This window comes from Meles meles, chromosome 10 (genome assembly GCF_922984935.1).
Source record: "Meles meles chromosome 10, mMelMel3.1 paternal haplotype, whole genome shotgun sequence".
Taxonomy (NCBI): Eukaryota; Metazoa; Chordata; class Mammalia; order Carnivora; family Mustelidae; genus Meles; species Meles meles.
In genome coordinates, this window is record NC_060075.1 from 57782587 (window position 1) to 57794678 (window position 12092).

A 12092-nucleotide genomic window follows, 5' to 3' on the forward strand; every position below is an offset into this window, starting at 1 on the left:
CCTGAAAGGAAATTCTGATGCATATCAAAATTTGGGAACTAATACTTTAGACTAAAAGAATGAACAAAGGCAAGTTGCCACACCAAAGTCTGTATTCAAACTCTGCCATGTAAAAAACTATTTAATCTCTAGCAGTAGAGAATGAGTGGAAAATTCATGTTTCTGCTTGCCAGCAGAGTTCACATCAATTTATTTGCTATTTGGTCTCTATCTAGTTAGTTTCTACCATTACATATTACTAGATTCAGCATTCTCAAAAGAATTAAATGAGATAATATATGTGAATATACCCACTACTGCGGTTCAGTAAATATGTGATGAATTTTTTTTCTTTCTTTATTTATTTGACAGACAGAGATCACAAGGAGGCAGAGAGTGAGAGGGGAAAGCAGGCTCCCTGCTGAGCAGAGAGTCCGATGTGGGGCTCGATCCCAGGACCCTGGAATCATGACCTTTAACCCTCTGAGCCACCCAGGCAACCCAATATGTGATGAATTTTTTTTTTTTTTAAACATTTTATTTATTTGACAGAGAGAAATCACAACTAGGCAGAGAGGCAGGCAGAGAGAGAGGAGGAAGCAGGCTCCCTGCGGAGCAGAGAGCCCGATGCGGGGCTCGATCCCAGGACCCTGGGACCATGACCTGAGCCGAAGGCAGCGGCTTAACCCACTGAGCCACCCAGGCGCCCCTCAATATGTGATGAATTTTAACCAAAGTCTTCCTCTTGAAGTGCCACAAGTTGCATAAAAGACCTTGGCCACTTAGAGGAAGCATTTCCTATCTTTCTAAAGGGAAAATTTTGGTGTGTTCATTTCATGCAATTGATACCAGCTGTGAAAATTGTTATGTTGGGATTATATCTTACATAGGAATTGAGTCATCATAAGTTTAAGTGTGGATGATGACACTTCATTCTTCTTCTCTACCAGAAAGGATAAAATAATATGAAAAGTAAAAAAGTTGATACAAGAAAACGAATACTGAGACATTTTTAAGAATATGTAAATTTGGTAGGGCACCTGGATGGCCTTGTGGGTTAAGTATTGGACTTTTTATTTTGGCTGGGGTCAGGATCCCAAGGTCCCAGGATCAAGCCCTGATTTGGGCTCTGCGCCCAGTGGGGAGTCTCCTGGAGATTCTCTCTCTCCTTCTGCCTATGCGTCTTCCCCAGTGCAAGCACACTCGAGCACACAGGCACACACACTCTCTCTCTCTCTCTCTCTCTCTTAAAATAATAAGTAAACAGGGGCCCCTGGGTGGTTCAGTGGATTAAGCCTCTGCCTCTGGCTCAGGTAATGATCTCAAGGTCCTGGGATTGGGCTCTCTGCTCGGCAGGGAGTCTGCTTCCCCCTCTCTCTCTGCCTCTTTGTGATCTCTGTCAAATAAATAAAATCTTAAAAAAAAAAAAAAAGATTCTGCATTTAAATAAAATAATAATAACACATAAATAAATCTTAAAAAAAAGAATACATAAATTTGAAATCAGAATACCAGCAGACATTAGTCTGTCAAATCAAATACGGACTATTATAAACACCATTACAAACAATGATGATAATATTGATGATCAAATACAGAATCCAAGTTTAAATGGCTTATTAGGAGAGAAAGTTTTAAAACAATGAGAATAGCAAACACAACAAAACCTGGGCAATTAGAAAAAAGAAAGTAAAAAAAAAAGAAAGTATATGTAAAACTTATCTGATAAAGTGGTCAGTGTCAGGCCTCTGCACTAATAAGGATATGATAAAAACCCAAATCAGATGATGGGATGAATGAAAGGATGACATACAATGCTGTTGGTCATTTGGGAAAAGAATGAAACCAATCTGATGGAAGATACTGCCGTGTGTTTAAAGGAATATAATTCAAATAAATAAAATAACTAATTTTATTCATCCAATAATAACTTCCAACAACATCTGATTACAACCAAAAAATGTAGCAGTGTTGGTGATGTGGGCAAAAGACTTTAAGAATGGAGGCATTATATCTGAATCTCAGCAGCCTACCAATCACATGACACTATTCTATAATTGAAACCAAGTACAAGTAAATTCAGGCTCTCGGCTTGACTACATTTCAGGTGCTCAAAGGTCACACATGCCTAGTGACTATGACAATTGGAGAACACAGATACAGAATAGTTCCACTACCAAAGAAGATTCTATTAGACAGCACTGACCTATACAAGTGTTAAAAGTGCCTAGTATCTGAAGCATGAGATCTAAAAGAAAATATGCACATGCACACAGACACAAACAAACAAAAGCCAATAACTCATCTGTTCTTTCTTTCAGACCATTTACTGAGCATTTCTCACATAAGAGTTGCTGTGCTAGGCTTTTGGAATCCACAGATTAAAACAAAAATAGTCCCTGCCTTTAGGAGTTCACAGTGCCATAGGAAATAACAACATATAACAGCTGGTCAATCAGCAAACACTTCTCAGGCACCAACTAACAGAAATGCACTTAGGTCTGTAGAATAAAACAAACAAACAAAAAACAGTAAGCACGTTCTCACTACCTTCACAGGGTTTACAATCTAGTTAATGACACAACACAGAGTAAGACAAAATATTTCAAGTGGCAATTAGTATTTGGGACTATGTATTTCAAATTGAAAAGTCTGATGTGAAATTTTGTTCTTCCATTTTGGGTTTTCACTGGGATGACAATATAAAAGTATAAAATAAATATAAATATATTGTAATTAATTTCTAATAAGCATCTGTAAGACAAAATAACCACCATGGAGTTTTCATTCCACTATTTGCAACTGGTGTTTTCAATCATACAGTTACTAGGTGAAGGCAAAACAACACACACCTTGTTAAACAAATAAATTCCAATGAGAAAAAAAAGGTGAGGATGAACTGAGTCACTACAGAACACATGGTAGTAAGGCATCCAGAAGTCCCTGCACTATAGTGGTTAAAATCATCATCATTCTTAAAGGTGATGCATACATGTTATCTGTGTGTAGATTCTACACAATCTGTTCTCCATTCCTGCGATCTCTGGATATGGCTACACATTTTTACACATAAAAAAATGGATACACATTTTTTTTAAAGATTTCATTTATTTGAGAGAGAGAAACAGAGAGAGAGCGAGTATGAGCAGGGGGAGAGTGGCAGAGGGAGAAGCAATGTTACTCCTTTTAATTTCACCAATTCTGCCGTTTATATTTAATGTTGGCTCGTTGGTTTTAGTTTTATAATTTGTGAAATCTAGAAGTAAAAATGTTTGCACTGTATTCCATGTTCCTACATACTTACACAAAATGTTTAGTAAGAATAACTTAGCTTCATACTGGATAGACCAGTAGTCTTAGCTAAAATCAGACCACTCTTCCTATGGTGTTTTATTTGGAAGGGTGCTCATGAGGAAGCCAACCTTCTTCCCTTCTTTCCATCTGGGCATGAGAGGCTATAGATCTCTAGTGGGCTACAGAGGAATTGCAGAGACAACAAAAAGATTTGTATATCATTTCATGTATTAGATATAACACTGTATTTCAAAAGTATAAATTAAAGATGCTGTTCTGGGCACAAAAAAATGCAAATTCCTTTAACGGCTTTACTCATAGTAGCCTTTTATTATTATGGATTTTTCCAATCCATTAATAATAAAACTCAACTTTACATCTGTGTAAACCACTGCCACAGTCCTAAATTACTACAGGAATTCAGAGATGAATGAGATCATTGTGAGCTACAGTGATCAGATGAAGCATCACAAAAGCGGAGGGACAGAAACTAGGTAAAGGAGAAAAGGAGCACAGAGAAGGTACACCCTCTAAATGGGCACACTTTCCAAATCAAACTCTAGAGGAGTAACATTCTGATTTTGGCTAAGAGATGGCTACTGACAGTTCTGGAGGCAGCAAGTTCAAAAAAAGGCATTGAGAATCCTAGACTGAAAGAAACTTGTGCTATGTGGTACTCTTTCAATTGCAAAAGACAGAAGCTCAATTTCTGGAAAATTTCTTGCTCACATAATGTAAAACCACAAAAGCGTTGGTAGAATGGCCTGAAGAATGATGGAATGCTGGAAGTGAAAAACGGAAACATGGCTTCTGTTTATACCCCATCTCCTCACTCCTCCCCCACACATTCATTCACATCTTGATTTTCTTTACATGTTAGGCTGCTTGTTCAATATCTAAAACCTAAGTCACTAGCTAGTTCCAAGCTTAGGGCTTATATCCTTAAAGCCATACAGCAAGGAGTGACAAGAATTAAAAATGAAAAGGCAATAAATAGAGGCTAGGTCCAGACTATGACAGAACCTGCGTGCCAGGCTAAATAGTTCGGGCTTTTAGGGTCAAAACTGGCCTAAGCTAAATTAGAACATCTAAGTCCTATACGAAAAAAATAAGTTTATTTCAAGATGTCCTGAGCTGTAACTTGGGGATTAGGTTATGGTTGGCCCACCCTAATAAGCCACAGCTGAGTGGTCCATAGGTATGCACCTGACCTAACACAATCCAGTCACAGTGCTGCTTCATGGTATTTGGTTTAAAATGTTTACATTTTTACTTAAATGCCCAGGGAAATCTTAAAGTCCTCCTCATACTGTGCTGGGATGTGGGGTACAACTCTGCAAAATTAACAGAATACAGATGAGTCCCATACTGAGCTCGTATTTTGCAGGAGAGCAGCAAGGGGATCTGAGCAAATGACTGCGATCAATGGAACTAGATCCATTTAAAGAAGAGATTTAAGTACATAAAACAGAAGGGAAAAAAAGTAGAATATCTATGAATAGAATTCAGAGGCACCACAGAGTAGAAAGGGGGACTGAGTAATAGAAGAACAAAGGAGGAATGTCTCAATAGACTTTTCAAGTAGATCAAAACAGTGGCATCTACTGAAAAAGCTATAGAAAGAACCCTATGGCCAAAGAGGCAATGAGAATTCATCATGTTTCCTAATTGAATTTAATAGAAATCTACATATAGGAGAGAAAGGAGACACAGAGCTTTATATTTCTGCCAAAATGATAAGTAGAAATAAAAATATACAGCCTCCACTCCACATTCTTACTTTTAGATGGAAGACAGACCTATAATCTGCACTTCCTGCTGGGAAAAAAGAAGGCACGACACAGCACACTCTCTCACTCTTCCCTTTAACCCTCATACTCCAGTATCCAGTTCTCACAAGATAAACGAAGGAACCCAAGAGCAATTGTAGTGCCGACCTTCACTTCAGTGGGAAAAACAAGCCTTCCCCTGGAAGCCTCCCTTACTGCTTGTGAGTAGGGGATGTGTATGATGAGACTATGGGCTTTGAAATCAGAATTAGATTCAACTCCTGGTGCCACCCATATCTGAACAACCCTTAGCAAGGTATTTAAACTTTCAAAGTTTCCTTTTCCTTGGGAGGGAAGCGAGGGTGGCAGAACTGGGGAAACAAACTCAGCTGCCAGAGATGGGATGCAGAATAAATAAAACCACTCCTGCAAATTGCCTTGAGCTAGAGCAGTGTTCAGTAGACGCCCGCCACCCCCAATGCCCCTACACCACACCTGATTGAGCCACAATTGTAGATGGATCTGAGATGGTCTCTGAAAAATAAGGGAAGGCCAATTTGTGGACCTCCAAATCACAGTATTGGTTTACACAAGGACTGGTGTCAGTAGTCCTTTAAAAATCTTTCATATGTGGAATATATTAAGGACTAATTACATGAATGCCTAGAATAACATGTTTGTTAATGATTCATCTTCTTAAAGGCTTCTACTCTTTTTTTTACCACCACTGTTACAGGGTTCTTGTCTTAAGAAGTGGAAGTATGAACCTGGTGGACAAAAGAGTGAGGTGAAAGTTTGTTAAGTGAAGGTGAGAACCAAAAGGAAAAAGAAAGCCTCTCTAGAGTGAGAGGGGTCCCCAATGGGTTGCCACTGAGGGCTTTTATGGGCTGATGGCTTTTATGGTGGGTCTTATATAGAAAATTGACCAGGGAACTTGGTAAAGTTTATGTCAATAACATGGTGCATTTGTAAATATCATGAGAATATCCTGTCTATACTTAGAAGGAACAAGGTGTTCTTATAAATATCATAAGGACAAACAAGCTGTTGCATCCTCTCTGGTTAATATCTCCTGTATTTCTCCACATCTGGAGAATCTCCAATAATCTGGGATTTCTGTGAGACTGGTTACTAGTACCCTGGGTGAGTCTAGTCACTTAGCCCCCTGTCTCTCCCTACCTAGCCTCTCCTGTCCCTCACTCACCACCTAAATGAAGCCTCACTACCCCCATTCCCCTAAATCCTGCAAGAGGTTTCTTCCTCTGGAATTGCATGACTCCAGCTACTCTCCAGTTCAAGTCTGCTTCCAGATGGTCATCATGCCTACCCTGGTCAAAAACTTCAACATTTCGCTAAGCTCACATTTTTGTCCTTTCCTTTGGTGGTAGACACTTGTCCTCCATCCCTTAGGGGCCATGAGCAACGGAACCCTGTGGTTATACATGAAGAATGCTTTCTCTTATAATACAGAGCTCACCTTCTACTATAGAAGCTGGTGTGCCAACAGTGAGAGAGAACATTTGACTTGCTTCTAATCAATAGAATATGGCAAAGGTGATGGATGTCACAGCCTTGATTAGATTATGTTACATGACAAAAGTGATATGTCACACCCATTCTTTATAAAAGATTGTCTTATACTGTAGCAACAACTCTTCATTGCTGACTTTGAAAAGTAGGCTGCCACGTTGTAAAAGTGCCTATGAGGGTCACACGGTCAAGAACAGCAGGCAGCATCTAAAAGCTGTGAGTAGTCCCTGACTGATAATCAGCAAGAAAATAGACTTCAGTCCTACAACCACAAGGAGAGGAATTCTTCCAACAATGTAAGAAGCTTAGATGCAGATCTTACCCTAAGTGAACCGCAGGACAACAGGCCTAACCAAGACCTGCTGAGATCCCTGAACACAGGATGCGACCCGGCCATATATGGACTCCTTAGCAATGAAAATGAGGTAATAAATGTGCATTGTTTCAAGCTGCTAACTTTGTGGCAATGTGTTACAGCGCAACAGAAAACAAACAGAGTCAATATTCTCTCATAACATTTATTCAATGCTTAACTAAAGTTAGTTTCAATGACTTGCTGTCAAATATCTTGAGTGATAACTGAGTGAATCAAATCTTACCCTTCCTTTGCTGGCCATGTCAAATTCCACTCATCACTATTCCGTTCAAACTAGACTAGTCCACACTAATCATATCTTATCATAGGTTCTGTAGAAATGGGAACAAACTACCATTTCCAGCAATTTCAACTCATTGCAGTTTCACCACCAGCATGCTATACTCTCCCTGGTACAGCAAAAAATATTAAAAATGGTTGTTTTCCTCTCTTTGAGGCTCTAAATGTAATTTGTTACAGTAAATGGAAAACCACACTTGCAAAGTAACTTTTCTCAGTATTTCACACTTACAATGTTTGGATGAACTCCTATAAACCATACATTTAAGGAAAGGCCAGTAAATAAATAAACTTAATGAAGTAGAGAACAGCTGGTACCATCTCCTTATTAGAAAATGACTAAAGTATTTTCATCAAATACACAAAGCCTGCATAACATTACATATTACTCTTTTCTATGAAAATACAGTGCTTTCTTGTACATCGTGGATAATGTATTCCACTTCTGAATCTAACAATACAATATCATAAGTCTTGGCTGTTACAAATCATGTGGGCAATTACCTTGAAAAATTCCAGTGAGATCTGAAAAACAGGAAATTTGAAAAAAATGAAGAAAAAGTCATGAGTACCTTCTCCACAGAACAAGTTGCTATCCTTTCTTTTTTCTTTTGTTTTATTAAGTCTGGTTTATCTGGATACAATGTCTACATGAACAGAAACAACCAGATAATTGCAGAAACCCTCTGTTCACTTTTGAGTTCTTTAAGCTCAGCCAAAGAAGCAGAGCTAATAGAAGATGGGTGTCCTGACACCCAGAAAAACATGATCTCTAATCGATACTGGCTGGCTCTGGAATGGACGGTCCATTACAGTCCTCTGTCAATATTCTATCTTCTCAAAAATCACATTCTGAGCTCTCACTAGTAGCCTGATGTCTTCAAGCTTAATGTGGTGCTGATAAAATTCAAAGCAGCCTTGACCATTAAAAGGACAGTATGTGATTTATAAGGTAGGGCCAGTGGAGACAGAGAGATGTGTGGCATAGGGATTGACTGCAAGAATGAATCAGAGGTGTGTATGTTTGTTTTAGCACTAGCTACTGGGGTCACAGTTCTCCCCCATCAGCAAGCCCCAGAAAGAGCCCCTTCCCTTATGACCCTCTTGGCTGATATAAAATCTGATCAGCATATCTATAAAGCTAAGCACTTTAAAAATCCAAGAGTGTACAAATTTTTGAAAATATCGTTCAACATAACCACAGGAGCAGCTTGTTATTGTGAACAGAATACAAGAAATATAGATGTTACCCCTCAGCTTCACACTGATTCACTAGTGTGTGACCTTGGATCTATCAGGGTACCTGCTGCCTTCTTCTGAAAATGAGAACAATATGTCTTCCTACGTGCCTCTCAAATATTTTGAAGAATATCTGAGAACGGTTAAGAGTTATAATAACAAGCTAGGAAACAATTGTACCTATCTGCTGATGTGTGCAATAAGAATTAAGTATGACATCCTTATTGAAAAGAAAGGGCTTCAAACAATAAAAGCCCCCCCACCAATTTAAACATTAATATAATTACATTTTAAAACAAACAAAAAAAAAACCATTGAAACAAAAATAAAAAGCCACATTTGAATGTAATAAAAAATGTCCTTAACTACAATATTTCACTAATGAGAAGGTACAGATGCTACATACAGAAGGATTTTATGATGTCCATATGCTTCTCAAATGACTCTCCTTGTTAGCTATTTCTCCATATCTCTATTTAAGAATAACCTACACCTTCCCCACTGAGCAGGTGTAAATTGCAGTATAATATGTTGTAATATTTAAACAAATTCAAAATAGAAATAATTCTAATGAAAAGAAATAAAAGCCATATAGCCGTAAAACATCTTTAGATGTTGATATTAATACAAATATGAATTATGTGTATCACCGAAACTAGTTAGTTAGACAACTCATGCGGTCAGTTGGCTTTATGATTTAAAATTCCTAAAAATCCAAATATATTCCAAACATACACCAAGTATATATAATAAGTTATTATTGATATGTAGTGTCAGTAACTTCATAAAGCAACTCTGTCTACCAGAATAATGGACATAATAATGGTCATAAAACACTCAAACTTAAAAGTCTGTTATAGTTTATAAAATTACCTTTTTAATTTCGGAAGAGCCATCACTATTTTTTGAGGATGGCAGTTTAATATGCCAAACGCCCTGTAGCCAAAGAGCGTTTGGTCTGACTTTCCAGTGAAGGCCAGCCCAAAAGGATGAATTGCAGAGGGAAAGAAACAGGAAGACTGAGGTTTTAAAAAAAAAAAAAAAAAGGAAAGGAGAAAAGAAAATACTTCCTTCCTAACCATAAACTGGTACTTCATTTATATCTCCTAGTTCCTTTTGCAAAATCCTCTGAGCATCTAGCCGTGTCCATTCTGAGTGAAGATGCTCCATTCAGGAGAGCTGGGAAAGCATCTCTCCTCCTAGCTGGCAGTCTAATTATCAAAGGTCAGACTCGGGATTCCCACTCTACCTGCACCTGTTTGTGACTGAAACATAAAGGAAAATATTCACTTTTTCCCCACACAGAAAATGACATATTCCAAGAAAATGAGCTCTTTTTGAGATTTGCCTCATTCAAACAAAATGGATGAATAAATAAATTAAAAGAAAGTTTTACAACTGACTAAATTATTTGTCCTTTTGGAAATACAATATTCTTGTTAAGTAGTTTAAATGGAAATGCTTTCCAGAAGGCACATGAGTGATTTGGTCTTTGGGTAAATTGGTCCAAACTGGAATAGTGGTTTAAAAGGAAAAGGAGGACCAATTATTTGTGGTAAAAAGCAAATACATTAAACAACAAGTTTTCAGACATCATAACTTCCATAATAAATATCCAAAGTACCAAAGAGTAGTTCAAAAGATATCTTTTCCAAACATGATATTTTAATTGTCCTCATTTACTAACTGCAACTTATTCTGTGCTGTTATTAATTACAGGATTTAAAAGATTTGCAATGCATCAGAAAATAACATCCAGACCTTTCCAAATGTCAAATTGTTTTCTTTCTAAATCATTTATTCTTTCTTTACTATAAATTCTCCATGTACTTACTCCCTTTTTCTAGCTTTTAGTAATGCTTGCAAGATTTGAAAACACTGATGTACTCTAAATACCTGTAATTCCTAAATCCTACCCTTTATGAGAAACCTCAACACACGAAGCATATTTAGTTCTATAAGCACTGTTATACCCTTTGGGGAGAAGAACATTAACTCTTCACTTTCTTTTCCAGTTAAGTTTAACTTTTTAAGCTCTTCTTACCCCACTCCCACGTTTTGCTTACACACACATACACACACTCACAATATACACAGAAGGGTAATATATATAGATAGCTCATTTCTCACAGATTCCAAAATGCTACAGTTACTTAACCTAAAAGTTCCTTTTAGGAGATTATACACACCTCCCGGCAGGGAAAACAAACGCGACACATCTTTCTGAAATTAGAGCGTAGGAGCCTCACTAGAGAATTTCCAAACCCATATCACCTGAACCGCGTCCTCAGCTCCCCGCCGCAGGCCACCTCTCCTGACAAACCTCGTCTCGGATCTGGAGAGCAGCTCAGTCCCTCTAGATCAGACCAAGCACGCACAGGCAGGCCTCTGACACCTCTCACTGCGGACAAGTGGGCGATGGCTTCAATGCCTAACGCTGCCCGCTAGGCACTCAGGGAACGCCCCCTGTTCTCTGCTCCCCCTAGTCCCCCCTGTGACACCCTCGAAGCATTTAATTATCCAGTTTACTCTAAGAAGTTTACGATTTATCAACCTCCTTCCAATACCTAAAAGACACTGCATTATTTCCCATCCCCCAGTCTCCGGAACTTTTCTTAAAACCCAGAATTCTGATGTATAGACTTGAAACTGAAGTCCCCCCACGAAACATCAAAGGTACCCCCACTAAGTATTGCTCCCCTCAAGCAACACGTTGGCAGTACAAACTTTTCATTCATAACTCGGCTCTAGCATAAAGAGAGAGAGAGTGTGTGTGTGTGTGTGTGTGTGTGTGTGTGTGTGTGTGTGTGTTGGGGGGGGTGTCATGTCACCGACCCCTCGCCTGGGCTTGTCGTAGTCAATGTCTTTCTGCTTAGCAAAAGAAATCACCTGGCACTGAACTTGGGACAAAGGTTCCCTTAAACCCACCAGCCTCTGGGTTGGGAGACGCAAGGCAAGCTGTGTCGGGGTCCGGACTGGGATGCTGTTAACCTGGGGAATCCGAGCAGGGAATCCAGCGGTACATCCGGGGGACGCTTGGCCCCCAATTCCCAGGGCTTTCCCCGGGCACCAGCCGGGGACCGGGCTGTGGTGCCACTCACCTCCGCACGCGCCTGCTGAGGCTGTCGCGCCCTCCTTCGCCCCGCGCCGGCGACCCCCTAACTTCTCCCCCTTCTCCAAACAGCCATCTTTCGCGGAGAAGAGAATGGCGAGGCAGAAGCAAGGGGTGGGGGGGGATTGAAAGTTGACTCGGGGACCGCCGCTGCTCCGCCAGCAGGGACTTACCAGCCGCGACAGGCGCCTGAGGAGGAGACCGCGGTGAGGGCGGCGGGCGCGGCGGGGCCGGCTCGGTGCGCGCTGCGCGATGTGCGGGACGCGCCGCCGCCGCCGCGGCCACCGCGCGGGGGGGAGCTCGGGAGGGCGGTGCGCGCGGCTGCGAGCTGCGAGCTGAGCGGGTGGCGGCGCGCGGAGGATTTACTAAAAATAGCAACTCTTGGGGAGGAGGGGGGGCGGAGGTGGGAGGGAGACGGAGAGGCCAGGCCGGGAGCCCCTGCGCGGCGGAGGCTGGGCGGGGCCGGTGGGAAGCGAGGCAGGGCGGGCGACGCGAGAGCGGGCCCAGGCGCCGG

At 40.5% G+C, this 12092-nt stretch overlaps 1 protein-coding gene across 3 annotated transcripts in view; it reads right to left on the reverse strand.

Moving 5' to 3' along the window:
- The window catches only part of HDAC9 (histone deacetylase 9), a 927746-nt gene extending 915926 nt beyond the window's left edge, over positions 1–11820 (reverse strand). For 2 of the 3 annotated variants that reach the window (XM_046020994.1, XM_046020996.1), the window contains exon 1: positions 11752–11819. The gene's annotated coding sequence lies outside the window, so the exon portion shown is untranslated. Of the gene's footprint in view, positions 1–11751 lie in introns of all 3 variants that reach the window. The other variant, XM_046020997.1, reaches the window with a different exon arrangement.
- Positions 11821–12092: the final 272 nt, after the last annotated feature.